Source organism: Macrobrachium rosenbergii, chromosome 45 (assembly GCF_040412425.1).
Source record: "Macrobrachium rosenbergii isolate ZJJX-2024 chromosome 45, ASM4041242v1, whole genome shotgun sequence".
Classification (NCBI taxonomy): Eukaryota; Metazoa; Arthropoda; class Malacostraca; order Decapoda; family Palaemonidae; genus Macrobrachium; species Macrobrachium rosenbergii.
Genome location: NC_089785.1, coordinates 5,455,984 through 5,471,048, shown reverse-complemented (window position 1 = coordinate 5,471,048; position 15,065 = coordinate 5,455,984). Strand labels below are relative to the sequence as shown.

General features: G+C 39.0%; 1 long non-coding RNA gene across 1 annotated transcript; it reads right to left on the bottom strand.

The window, feature by feature from the left end:
• Window positions 1–1,278: 1,278 nt before the first annotated feature.
• On the bottom strand, window positions 1,279–5,233 carry LOC136829665 (uncharacterized). The gene is made up of 2 exons (XR_010850430.1): window positions 4,894–5,233; window positions 1,279–2,188 (listed from the first exon to the last, which is right to left on the bottom strand). It is a non-coding gene; the product is annotated as an uncharacterized lncRNA (long non-coding RNA).
• Window positions 5,234–15,065: the final 9,832 nt, after the last annotated feature.

The window sequence follows — 15,065 nt, the reverse complement described above, 5'->3', positions numbered from 1 at the left end:
AGTGAATAGGTCCTTTAGATACAGATATAGATAGATATAAATTAGAAAGAGATATGTCACAAAGGACGAGTAATTGAAAGGGCTTGAGCTCGGCCCTGTCTTTGTGCCAACCTTGCGTTCTCGCTCAAAAACTAGTGGTGTCGGTTTGTTCGAACGTCCTGACAGCAGATCAGGTGCTCCGATGCGACATCAGCACGGAGCTTCTAGAAGCTTCTGGGAAGTGTCGACCGGTAATCGAATGGGAGGGGCTGATGAATCAACGATTGTGAACTTTTTGGAAATGTGATTCATAAAGGCGGGAACAGCCTTCTGTGAGAGACGCACTTCTTGTGGGCCTTTGGTTACCGTTGAAGAGGTACGCTGACTGGCATTTTAATGACCAGGTGTACATCTTACAATTTTACGATCATTTATTATTGTAGAGTTTTCTTATTATGCCCAGGTGTATATTTTATTTTTGTGGGTTTTTCCCTATTTGACTCAACGTGTATTTTACTATTCCAATTGTTTCAAAATATTTTCTATTTCCGTTTTCTCTGATGAATGACTTGTTCCAGTGTTGTGGGGATTGTAATAGAACAAAAAGAAAATGGGGGCAAAGTGCTCATTTCTTTGACAATGTTTCGTGGTTAAAAGCCACAATCATGGGAGACAGTCTAAAGACTGTCTGACATCTGTCATAACTGACTGTTAGACACGGTGGGGTTGGAATAATATTATTAGTAACGGTGATGGGAAACGTAACTTTGAGTTCCCCCTTTCATTTTTATTCTGTTTGAAATTAGGGTTTGATAACCCGTTCCTTTGCTTAATTCCATTTAGTATCATTTTAACTTTGCCAAATAAATTCTATTTTTGTAGATTAGGATTTGATTTAAAAACCTTAGCTAGTTCGAAGGAGAGAGAGAGAGAGAGAGAGAGAGAGAGAGAGAGAGAGAGAGAGAGAGAGAGAGAGAGAGAGAGTTGTCCCCAGCTGGTGCTGCTGAAACCCACCATGACGACGACTCAGCATCTTTACTCGATGTCCGGTCTTTTAGTTTTTCTCCTCGAAGGCCGAAGTCTAGTTAATTTAATAAAATCTGTAATTTGTCGGCTACTGTACCTCACGCTCAAACTCGGGCATTTGGAGAGAAAGATATATCTCAGTGTACCCTTTATTATTCATAAATTTATAATATACACGAAAAACGATAATACAATATAGGCAATTCTTCTGGTACAACTGCTTTTGAATAATGAACATGTGAGTTGCCCATATTACCTTTGCCTTACACAGCTCTTTAGGGTACGCCCAAAATAAAGTTAAGGTTATGTATTACAAAAACTAGTCTGCTCATTTCATGTACAATGCACACTTTTACTTTGCGAGCTTTGGTTTATTGGTGGCACACGGACCAGTTTCCCTCTTCGGACAAGTTAGTTTAATGGTTCTTTTATTATCAAATGGCTCATTGCAGTCCTCGAATTTTATAGTGATATACAGACCACAGCCTAAGCAATGTTATGTCATGTAAAAAGTTTTAAGATTGACACAAACGCTGTATAACACATGGGGCACTCCTCTGGGCAGTTCACGGCATTTCTGTCTTTCCGGAGTTTGGTGATGAGGTGGTTTTCCTCAAGGTGGGGTCGACTCGCTTCTTGAGGAGACGTACTTCGGAAGAATCTTTCAGGGCGGTTTCTTGGAAGTCATTCTGAACCCGACTTTGCTCCCATTTCTCGGTCATCGTCACTTCCTGGGAATTCACGTCCCGAGAAATCGCGCCTCCATCATCCAGCTTTTGAAAATAGCTACTTCTGTCACATTGTTCGAGAAACGATACATCTCACTTTCTTTCCCGGAAAATCACTTTTTATCGCGAGAATCGATACACGTATTATTCTGACCCTGAGAATCTACGTATTTGTTGATTTTATCAAGAGGGGTCCCCTGACAATGTCTTACTACGTATTGTGACCATTACTCTCCGATCTACTGACATCGTCCGACAGATTTTCCTTCTTTCTGGGGATGCCGCTTCGACGATGTCCACACTTTTGAATTGACTGACATCACTGCTTTCGACAATGAATTCATCGTCATTTGTTTCTTCTCTGCAATTTTTTCTTTCACAGAAGTTGGGATCTTTATTTCCTCTTCAATAAACGTCTCTTCGGCAGATACAGTCGGAAGACCCGAAAATGAAGGCTGGAAAAAATGAAAGAACAGGCAAGGAAATTAGAATAGTAAACCACCAAAAATTTGGAGGGGGCCAGAATCTTTATATATCCATCAAGTAATACCTGGAAAAATAGAAATATTACAGGTGCGTCCACTTCTACCCTGGCCAGTTAATGGGCAAGTACCCGCAGAGAAAAAGATCAGTCCAAGGAAATTTATACCATAGTCTCTCTCTCTCTCTCTCTCTCTCTCCCTTTATCTCTCAGATCCCTTTATCGTATAATAAGTTCCGCGTGACGGAACTGAAGTGACTATTACACGCACCGTTTGTCTTTTTATATGACATAAATCTCTCTTCAACGCGAGGTACGTTATTTCCGTTTGCGCACTTTCATTGTTTAATCCTGGTTCCAGTTTTTTTTATTGCGAATATTGACAGAGACTCTTTGACAGAGAAACTTAGGAAAACTTAAAATAACATATGTTTAAACATGAGTTCAAAAGAAGAATAAGTAGTGGTAGCGATAGAAAGGAGATGAAAAAACATTAAGGTCACACTAGACAGCGGAGTTGACGCACGGGTGCTTTCACTTTTTCCTCTGACCAACCAAAGATGCGATAAAAGCTCCATTCGAAATGCTAAAGGTTCCAGTGACTCGCCTCTCAGTCATACAAAAAGAATGAGGTCCTATGGTATGGAGGGAATCAGAATTAATCATTGAATGTTGCTTTGTTTCGCGTAATTTGCTACGTCTTCTAAAACTGACGGTTTATGAGTACAAAAGACAGATACAACCGGATTTAGTTTCCTCCGCATTGGGAAGACCCGATAATGAAGCATCTGGGATAAAGAAAACCAAGCAGGAGAATTAGAAAGGTAAATCACTGAAAATTCGGAGGAGGTAGAATCTTTCATTGAAGTAACAGCCAGAAAATGGAAATATTACAGGTATGCAATGCATTACTGTTAGAACTTATACAGAGTATGTCTCGTTCCAATCTCACTTCACTGCTTATAATGACATTGCCCCACCCACCCTCTCCCAACCACCCACCTCACCCCACCCGACCTACCAGTCTCTTTCCGCCATGCCATGGGTTGGTCACAATTTCGATTTCCTACGACCTGTTTTTCCGTAAACCCATCCTCAGTGAGTCAAGGCCAGCGTAGCCACTACCTTGGAAGGAAGAGGGAGAGAATACATACCCGGTCAGCTAATGACAGACAGCCTCACACTGGGAGAAACTAACTGAAAGGCGTAGAAAGACGTCCTCCACGTGTCACTTGTAAGCTGGAAAATGGCAAAACCGCCCTCGTTACGGGCGGTGGGTCGTGTGTGCTAAACCATCACCATCACACATCCGTCTAGTTAACGGTAGCTGGGCCAGGTAATAACATTTGGAGGACACAACTTAAGGCATTTAATGACAATGACGCTGATAATGTGTCCGATGTTTACACGGGAGTGGAGGTGTCAGACCGTCAGTCCCCCTCTCTCTCTCTCTCTCTCTCTCTCTCTCTCTCTCTCTCTCTCTCTCTAAAACTATTGTGTCCTTCCCTTCTAGATATTACTGTCAATTCTTCTTCTACCTTCTGTATATGTGTATAATCCATTGATGTATAGGTTAACGTAGGGTAAGTTAGGTTAATAAAGCTAAGTTGACAGGAGGTGGGCGGGTTGGGGTTGACAGGAGGTGGGCGGGTTGGAGTTGACAGGAGGTGGGCGGGTTGGAGTTGACGGGAGGAGGGCGGGCTTGACGGAGGGCGGCAGGTTGGGGTTGACAGGAGGAGGGCGGGTTGGGGTTGACAGGGTGTAAGGCGAGGGGTTTTGGGACAGGAAGTAAAGCGAGGGGATCTGGGGGCTTTTAGCCTACTCGTTGGTCACTACCTCATTACAACTTTTAACGCATCAGTCGTGGATGAACTCCTTGAGCAGTAAAACTTATACAAGTTACTGTTTCACACTTCTACACATAATCCCATGTAATACAATTTAGTAGCTACTTTGTTACCCTTTTCCAAAGAGCAGAGATTTCCATTTCCATTCGTCATTAACACAAACCTTTATTCTGTGGTATCAATCCAGTGATTCTTCAAACACACACACACACACACACACACACACATTGCAACGACCACCTCCGGCCATTACAATACTAAGTTATTAATTAGACCAAGATTTTTTCACCTGTCCTGATCTGGGCCACAGTGGACTTATATTCCAAAGGGCTGGACCACAAAAAAGTACCAATGACAAATAAGGAATACTTAAAGACGGTTAAAGAAGCGTCCCAATAACCAAACAATTATTCATTACAAAAGAACGAAAAGCTGAATATTTAGGAATATAAACTCATTCAATAACAACATCCAAACACACCTGTCATTCGCCTACTTAATTATCGCTCATCAAGTATTAGGGAAAGAAACTAGGGAGAGGTGGGAATGAGTCTTACAAGTACGTAAATGGTATCAAACACATGACAGCGAATCAGGAGGAAGAGAACCTTAAACCTATTTCTACCATGAACAACCAGATACCGAAAGACAAGATATTTACACTTTATAAAGAACTTTCTCCAGCAAAAAATACACAAATATGTTAATATGGTGACGTTGAAGCTAGAGCAATAAGGCTGTCCAGGAGACACGCAGGTAACACACTGGTAAGATGTCAATGACACGCGTCAGTGACGTCCCAGGGAAGAATGAATGACACATATACCCTTACCAGGAGAGATGTTCAGAGCAAGCCTTGTCACGACTCTGAAGGGCAAAGCACGGCAGAAGTGGCAGGCGCGGCGCTCCAAAATCACACCCGCAGATACATCGGGTAAAACGGGCGAAAAACAGCGGAGAACTCCGGGAGGGAATCACGGAATCGTAACCCACTGCACGGGTCCAACAGAAGGAAACTCCTCTGTAGGTAAAGGATCACGGCAAGCACCAAGGCCTCCCAAAAGTAGTCCAAGGCCGTGACCTCTCTCTCTCTCTCTCAAAGGCAGCATAGCCAACGTAAAGCCGTATGTCAAGAGTCGTCCTTCCAATACAAGAGAGTCGAGCACACTCCCGAGTACTCGCCCAAAAGGTTCCCACAATGAATGCGGGAACTAGATAACAAGCGACGGGCAGACAACGAGCCGTCCAACGACCAAAACAAGAAGATAAAAAAAATAACACCCATGGGCGAGGTACCACTTAAATACAGAAAAACCCGTGCTGGTTGAAAAAAAAAAAAACCCTAATTCAGCTTTTCGTGACTGAGCAAAGCAAAGCAAAGCAAAAATACTACGTTAAGTCACGAATAATTTACATGCAATTACACACATCTATATATATATATATACTGTATATACAGTATATATATATATATATATATATATATATATATATATATATATATATATATATATATATATATATATATATATATATATATATATATATATATATATATCAATGTAATCCACAAAGAAAACGATGGGGAGAAACAGCAAGGGAAGAAGGAAATCTAGATCTCAATTTGTCGCAACAGTTACGTCCTCCATCAGCCCTCTTTCCAGGATCTTTATTGACTAATCGGTTTAAGGGAATTCTATACCTGACACATGTTTATATTTGAATAGAAGAATCGCGCAACTCAACAGGTAGATATTGTAAATGCTGTTTACAGCTAATACAGGTAACATATAAATACACAAATGCCTGTACATACTGTAGTTCGTCCTACTGAGAAGTTGAACAATCTAGTAAGGCCAAATAGGTAATTGCATGAATACCTATCAATACATTGCATAATTTGTACTGATTTTTAATTATATGAAGAAACCTATACTGGTATTAAAGCTATTGTTCTCAGTGCATTGAAAACAGGCTGATTTGATTAAATTTCGATGGAATCACTTTCCGAATAGAAATGCTTACTTAGACCAATGCATTGGATAAAAACATGTTCTAACGTGGTTAGTAATGTTTTTGTTTTCCTCATCGGTACCGAATTGTACCGATGTTGTGCTATCCGTTTTTCAACAGTTCTTGCTGATCGTTCAATTTAAAATTCATTACACCCACTGTCCACTGTTGTATGTACTATATAGGGGCTGCTTTTAATTAGAGTATTGCAGGGCCCTGCAATTTATACCTTATGTAGGAAGCATAAAGACACGAGACCCAAGTTATGTCTGGATAAATTGAAAAAAAAAGGGGACCTACTTCAGCCAACTGTTCAGAACCTCATCATGAGTCGTTCAAACGATGCAGTGGCAGATTAGCCCCCACTGCACAGCTGAAAGAAAGATCCAATCCACCAAGACTGACTCCAACATCAGCTGTTTCGTGTCAGGAGAAAGAGACTCAAACTGTGCAGCAGCTAACACTCACAACCCTCCCTCCAACCCCAAACCTCAAACCTCAAGGTTGCCTTCTCAACCGATAGAATTTCAGCTAAAAATGCGAATGCCTCGATCAGAGATTGGTGAACTCTTCCTCCAGCAAGCTGGTGGTGGCCATGGAAAGGGCAACGGGAGAAGACTCTTTATCTCTGGCACTTCTCAGACTCATCAAAGACCTGATCGACGATGCTCGGCAACAGTATGGCAGGTCCGGCACCGACGATTCTCTCAACAATACTGTAAGCACTGCGGTGGTTGTCAGTCACTTGGAATGGCAGTTACCCTGTTTCTCCCTAAAGCATTTCCTTTCCACTTCCGGCACCCAACGTCTAACGACCGAATCCTTCAACCGCTACATCTTCCATTGAAGCTGTTGCCTCTTTCCTTTATCTCTTGCTGAAGGGAGATAAAAACAAAACATTTATACTCTTACACTCCCTTTGAGGGGCAAACACAGGCCAAGTCCCATTAAATACTGTGTGACAGCACACAGTTCTCCTCGAGAGACAAAACCTATAGTTTGGTGAAAAAACTGCTTTTTCCTCGACTAAATTTTTTCCCCCTTTTCCTCCAGCGATCCCTCCTCCTAATGATAGATGCTTTTTCCATTTTCTAAGTAAGTTAAATGCGGTATAGAATCTCAGTCGAGATCTTAATTTTCCCGCCTTTTCTCTTACGAGAATTTTTTCTTTTATTTTTCCTTACTGGACATCTACCACTCGCCAGGACTCTCCCGTTACTTCACTTTCACTGTTCGCTCCATTATGTTTACTCGTTTATTCATGACCATTTTGTCACTTCAAATACCGACTGACACTTACGGGGTGCTTTAAGTGCAAGACTCTGTGCTGGCATAACGCCGTCTCAGCTAAAACCAACATGTAGCCTAATAGGTATTAAGAGACCACTCGTGAGGAATAAGGAAACAAAAATATGTCTCAAAATACGATGCAGTTCTCCGAACAGGGATGACCGAATAACGGCAAGATAAAGATAATGATATAATAACTGGTACGAAGAAAGAGTTGGAGATAGTTTACAGGCCATGAGTCTGGCGTTTTGGTAATCCTCAAGTATTAGAACTACGTGTAAGTGAAATCTCACATTTTACTTTACGTGTTAAAAACATCAAAGGATGAAGGCGGTGAATGTGACAAAGGCTGAGAGGGAACCCCATAGTTCAGAAAAGCTCGAGAGACCAGAGGCAACAGACCGATACAGATGTTACAGGGAAAATGTGAAATCCAGGGATTTCGTGAAATCTCTGATTTCACATATTCCCTGCAACATAGGCACCACGAAACGAAAGGCGAGGCTCACACTCATTTCGTCGATTGAAGGCTTCGATTTCCTCTCTCTCCTTTCTTCGAACAAAAACGAAAGGGAAAAAGAGAGTAAGCAAGAACTTAATAGTCTCTGATGAGGTTTAGTTCTTTTGCAAATTCAGCAAGAATGAAAAGAATATTTTTCCGAGGTCTCTTTCACTTCTGAGCGATAAAAACGTTTTTTTTTTTTTTTTGGGGGGGAAGTTTCTTGCGGAGGAAGAAGAGAAGGAACTCCGAGGACTTCCTTAAAAGACAAAAGTGAAGAGAGAGAGAGAGAGAGAGAGAGAGAGAGAGAGAGAGAGAGAGAGAGAGAGAGAGAGAGAGCCGTCTACTGATTACTTTCGTTATCAATTCAAATTTTTCCTTCGCAGATTGAAAAATAAACCTTTGACTTTTTCATTAATTCTTAAATGAAATAAATCCGGTTAAAAAAAATCCTTTTCCAGATTTACATAACTTTTAAAGTGTTATTAACCTTTACTCTCATTAACTGCACCGTCATCAAGGCGTTGTTTTGGTATTTATAGAACCTGAGAGTGGCAGAAGGAGACGCAGACTTCTGAAAAGGACAAGCTTTAAAGAGCTTACGGATCAGCTTCAGAAAGCTTGAGAACAAACAACAAATCTCTTGGACTGTGAGAAAAATTGGTTTAAAATATTAAATTCAGGAATGTTTAAATAGTTATACTAATAAAATGAAACAGAAAATATGAAAAAATGTGAAGATTCCAATGGCCTATTGGAGTTATAGAAACAATTATATGAAATCTAAAGACAAGGGAAATCCTCATCAGTTGTTTCAGATCCCCAGAACTCTTATCGATATCAGTCCCTAGCTGCACCCGTCTCATCCTCTTATTTTGCCTCAATTCCCACTTCCTTTCTTCAGTCTTGCTGTCCAACCACTCCAACTCCCTCTCTTTCAACGTCTGGAGTCCCCAGTGCTTGGCTTCACAGCCTAAGTTCAAAAACCAAACCAAAATCAGTGGCCCTGAAGAAGCGTTGGACCCTCAGTTAACGGGAGTTCCTTTAAAATGAAGCTGTTACATAACATCACGTGATCTACGACAGGCCTTTATCTCCTGTTAGCTGGATGCGGTACAAAGGTCAAGGTGTCTTCGAAATGAGATTAATTTGGGAAGGTCAATGGTTTTAGTTTTTAATTGCTTCTTGGGGGCACAATATTCCCACTGATTTCTGTTGTACTAGTGGGTGTGTGTGTGTGTGTGTGTGTGTTGAGAGAGAGAGAGAGAGAGAGAGAGAGAGAGAGAGAGAGAGAGAGAGAGAGAGAGAGAGAGAATTTTGATCCAGTTCGAATCCGAGACCTGATCTCACTACTTACGGTCTAAGAATGAGCAATGCAATAATGAGCCTGTGTATAAACACAGTTAAAAGTCACAGGTTTCGGGGTTAACACAATTTCCTTTAATCCCTTGACAAAATAATGATATTTTAAGTTTACCGAAGACTACAAACATGATAGATTTTAACTGGAATTATATATCAGCACCCAAAATCACATCCAGCCCCCACGAGGTAAGCAGCATCAGATTCCCGATAAAGATTTTTGTTACTCACAGAAGTCTGGTGTGTGATCCCACTGTTGAGGGAAGCTTGAACGTACATCCTCAGGGGCATCATCGGGAAAAGGAAAGCTGCCTCTACAAAATATTTTCATTTGTAAACAATGCCAGTCCTTGATTCCTTGAATCCTGTAGGAGTGGTGTTACTCATCACAAGAACAGCTAAGAAACTGGGCAGGTGGAGACTCTCTCACAAGGCACCTTTGTGTTGACTAGTTACTGATGATCCTCGGAAGCGCATCTGGGGACCCTTTAATTAATTTTCTGTTGCTTTCTCATGTGTTCTAGGCACACGTCTGGAACGGTTCTATTTTCTTCCTTGTCTTTCTTCCATCATCATCACCATCATCTTGATTAATTAAGCCAGCCCTTTGCTGGTACTAGTGCCGCCCCTAAAAATCTCTCTATCATAAAGCTTTGCTATCCGTTAATTAACATATGCTTTACATTTCCAGCGCTGTATGGACAGCTCTCCAGGTAGTGTAGTGAGAGAATGCTTTCTAATGTAGGCAACAGTAATGGCCCTTTTGTATGACTCTGTAATAATCCCCATAGCACTAGGACAGTAGGCCACATCTGCTGTATTGTGTAGATGGATGTATGGTACCAGACGGAGTAAAACCCCAGGCTGTGGACACGTGGATGGGCAGGCCCCATTAACAACTCAATGTGGCTCCCTTTACCTAAGCAGTTACTTAGGTACCTGGTAACTGGAGAAATGTGGTGGTTGCAACTAGGTTTGAAAGAACACAGGTCTTGCAGCCTCAACCCAAAATGAATGATTTAGACAAACATGACTAATACTAGCACTACCCTTCTCAAAGAGGCGAAGAAATTGTTAATATACATCGACACACACACGCAATACATGATTTATGTATGTATGTATGTATATATGTGTGTGTGTATATATATATATATATATATATATATATATATATATATATATATATATATATATATATATATATATATATATATATATATATATATATATATATTACAGTCAAACTGTGAAAATCAGTCATTTCGTGAAATGACTGAAATTTCAGGCAGATAGCGAAATGCACTTAGGGACATTTGATCCCCAGGAGCTAGTACTAAACACGGCGAAATACATTTTGACCCCCCCAGGGACTACTACTAAACACGGCGAAACAGTGTAGGTGACACTGTTTCGCCGTGTTTAGTACTAGCTCCTGGGGGGATCAAATGTCCCCTAAGTGCATTTCGCTATCTGCCTGAAATTTCAGTCATTTCACGAAATGACTGATTTCACAGTTTGACTGTAACATATATATATATATATATATATATATATATATATATATATATATATATATATATATATATATATATATATATATATATACATATACTAGCTCCTGGGGATCAAATGTCCCCTAAGTGCATTTCATATCTGCCTGAAATTTCAGTCATTTCACGAAATGACTGATTTCACAGTTTGACTGTAACATATATATATATATATATATATATATATATATATATATATATATATATATATATATGTATATATAAATTAGCCCTTAATGCACCTTTTATCTGCACCACGTGAATCTAGGCTACGGTAACAGGAGAGAGAGAGAGAGAGAGAGAGAGAGAGAGAGAGAGAGAGAGAGAGAGAGAGAGAGAGAAGTGTTGAAAGGTAACATTTCGGGACCAAACTATAGTTACAGAAAATTATCAGGTATTAATCAATAAACTTTACAACGAAGAAATGGTGAGGCGTATTTCATTCAACAGAGATGATGAAGTACTGTAAGAAAATATTTTACGATGAAATTATAGCAAGAGGCAATTATCATGTATAAAAAATTGAATGAAGCAAGAAACAATAATCCAGAACATTACATTTACCTAAAATTTTAGGATGCTTTTAGGGAACTGTAGGCTATCCTCAGCAGCTTGGTCATAATTCACTCAATGAATTCTGAATTATTCTTTGAACTGGAGGAGATGTTAGCGTTTTTTTATTTTACCAATTTATAACTTAAAACCAATCAACATAATTATTACCAGATCCATGAATAATCCGTATTTGTTGCACAGAAAAATAGTTATAGGTTTAACAGGTTCCTCCTTGTCGAACACACCCACTTCTGATTTGGGGAGAGAGAGAGAGAGAGAGAGAGAGAGAGAGAGAGAGAGAGAGAGAGAGAGAGAGAGAGAGACTTAAGTTTTGTTTTTCTTACACTTATGTAATATGCATAACATATGATAACCGCAGATTCTAGAAGTAAACATATCAATCGAAATATTTCAAAGCATCATTTGGTATTCAACGCCACGAAATAACAGATCTAATTTGCGAACTATTAGTGTACGTAAGTTCCATTACTTGATAAGTTTTGCACTGTAAACGCATTTACTTAAGTTTGTTGACCAATTCTGATATAAAAACACAACCAAATTTGAAGTTACTTTGTATTTTCCAAAGTATACAACCAGAGCCTTTGATGCAGGAGAGTTCATCAGCACCTGCTGAAACAGTCGTTGACACTTGGTGACAAGGTAACAAGGTAATTAAATGCAGGTAAAGTAGGTGAGTGGGAGAAACCCCACGCTCCTCTCACCTGCCCTAATCAGGAACTTGGTCCTTACCTGCCTACTTAGTTCATTTCATCTTCTGATTGTTCATCTAATGTAAATATACATAATCTTAAACTTACCCTAACGTGTTTACTTACACTGCCTTGTGAGTAGAACCATCAGCTCAGTTATATTCCCCCTTTTCTTTGTTGTTTACGATTACCTGAATCAACAGCAGTCAGATACTACAAAAACACTGAGGTAACTAAATCATTCTTTTAGTCTATAACTGGCTCATGATAAGCATTTCCCCAGGGAAAATCATAAAATAAATATATATATATATATATATATATATATATATATATATATATATATATATATATATATATATATATATGTGTGTGTGTGTGTGTGTGTGTGTGTATATACACACACACATATATATATATATATATATATATATATATATATATATATATATATATATATATATATATATATATATATATATATATATAAAGTAGAGAGAGAAAGCTTAGGACGTTACAAAGACTAGCGTATAATTGAGACGCGAAGATTTACATAAATACTAAAAGTTTTCATCTCCGTGTCCTACAAAATTTCCCGAGACTACTCACGAGTATCATTAAGAATTCTCATTGTGAGAAGATTTTACAAAGAGTGGATCTTACTTATGAACATAAGAAAGTTCCTCGCCTCTAAACATACACTGATTTTAAAGTCTATAAGACCACCCCCTCCCACCCCTCTCTCTCTCTCTCTCTCTCTCAGACTGATTAATTATTAAGGCAGGAATATTCCAAGAAGTATCAGACCCTTTGAAATAGAAGCTTTTGTACCGGTGAGGAGTAAAAAAAAAAAAAAAAAAAGTTAAGTGAAATATTTGGAAGAAAAACTGGCATTAATTACGGCATGCTATATAAAGGCCAAGGGAAGAAGAAAAATATGCTTATGAACTTGTGATGAAAGTTAAAGCGTATACCAGTGATATTTTTAGTGTCTCTCCATAATGTTACTTAACATCATTACTGATCATTTACTTCAGGTTATGCTAATTACTTCTTTGTACCGATGCTTACCCACATCCTCGATACAATTATGTACCACCTTCAGAATCTCAGACTTTTTACATAAGTTTGTTTTTAATTTTAGCAGGGCCATTTAATAACTTCATAATATGATGCAACTGAATGCAACAAATTTACAATGCACCGCGAGTACCGATAAGAATTTCAGGTAAGAGTTTTTGGAAAAAAGGCAAATTCAGAAATGTTGATATGAACACTGAACTTTGAAATTTCAGACCGTGACACCAAAAGGGATACGTGACAACTGAGTCGTGTACTGCACGACTTTTGCACAGTTGCAATCTGGCGTCAATGGCGTGTCGTGAACAAGTTGCCAGCTAGATAAAATATTTATTATCTTTTAAAGATCGAAACTACTGGTACACTTCGTTACTACCTTCCTCCTGTCGATGTTAAATCCTGTTGGAAACTTGTAGAATTCTAAATACTGCATTTGCCAGTTCATTACATAATATCATTTACTTCAGAATCTGTTTGGATACATCGCTGGCAGAAGAAATATTTATTTTCTTTTAAGACAACAAAACACATTACGAAGTTCCTTTTCATATTCTTTCCAGCTTACCCATTTCCCTTTTCTTTCAGAAAGGCGCCAGAATTCGATTTCTTCCTTTATGCCCCCCAAATCTATCACCCTCCCTTTCCTTCCCTCCTCCAATGGACGACCTTCCAAGGTTGTTGGCAATAATAAGCGAATGGTACGGAGATAAAATTGTTGCTTCAGATTAATCTGTCCTTATGCCAACAAGGTCTGCTGATTCAAGAGTAGCCGTAAAATGTTGTAAGGATGCTCGCTGGTCTCTCTCTGGGGAAAATATTGACTCTGTCTCTTTTCCCTCCCACAAAACTTTTGAGTTTCAATTCAGCATTGTTCCTTATGGATGTTTGTTTAGTTTATTGTGAATAATAATAATAATAATAATAATAATAATAATAATAATAATAATAATAATAATAATAATAATAATTTTTTTCCTTTAGGCAAACAAACATTGTTCTGCATATTCTTTACTTAAACTAAACATCACTTTATCTTCAAATCAACGCTCAAACTGAAAATAATTTCATAAAGAGACATCTTAATCATATAATCATATTAAAATGAGCCATAAAAATGCATACGAGAAATTGTAAATTTTTTCCTCTCTTAAACCACAAAGAAATTTATCTAGGGAATACCATAGGATTTTTCAGAGGCGATTACGAATAAAATGTCCTTGTTCCCAATATCAGAGAGTTTATCGAGGAAATTCACTCAGGGCAAGTTAACATCCGTGAACGCTGCTGTTAGATCTTTATGATGGGGTCATTGTATCTGCAGGAATCCGATGAGAGAACCTAAGATCTGGAATCACACAGCTGAAAGGAAGTGCAGAGCTTCTGGAAGAAGCCTGGAATGGAGAGCGAAAGAAGCCACAATGCTGACGAGAACCAATTTCTTCCTGGTTTCAGTTCTCAGGCCTCAGTTCCTCCTTTGATTGCAAGGCTAGACTTGAACCCTCTGTGATTTAGGCTCTGAGAAGACTCAGGGCAGATAACTGATTAAGTATTCCCCTAAATGAAATATGGAAAAAAATCAAGGCAACTTATTCCTATTACTAACAACTGCATCTTTCGTTCTTTGGTAAATTAGATGTAATGTATCCCTACTCTAAAATTTTACTTTCGAAAACACTTTTCACTACAAAGCCTAAGATACAAAAGGGAGAATATGAATCATTCTAACGCCCGCATCAGCACTCGAACCCACATCCGGAGTACCAGAAAGAGGTCACGTTACAAACTTGGTGGTTTGGTGGGTAACGTAACCTCCTCATACTCCGGGTTCTGGTAAAATCCTACTATGGACGTGAAAATTACTTCATAATCTTCCATTTGGATCTTAGGCACTGTAGTGACAGGAGTATCCAAAGAGTGTGGAGGAATCGAGAAGTTGGGA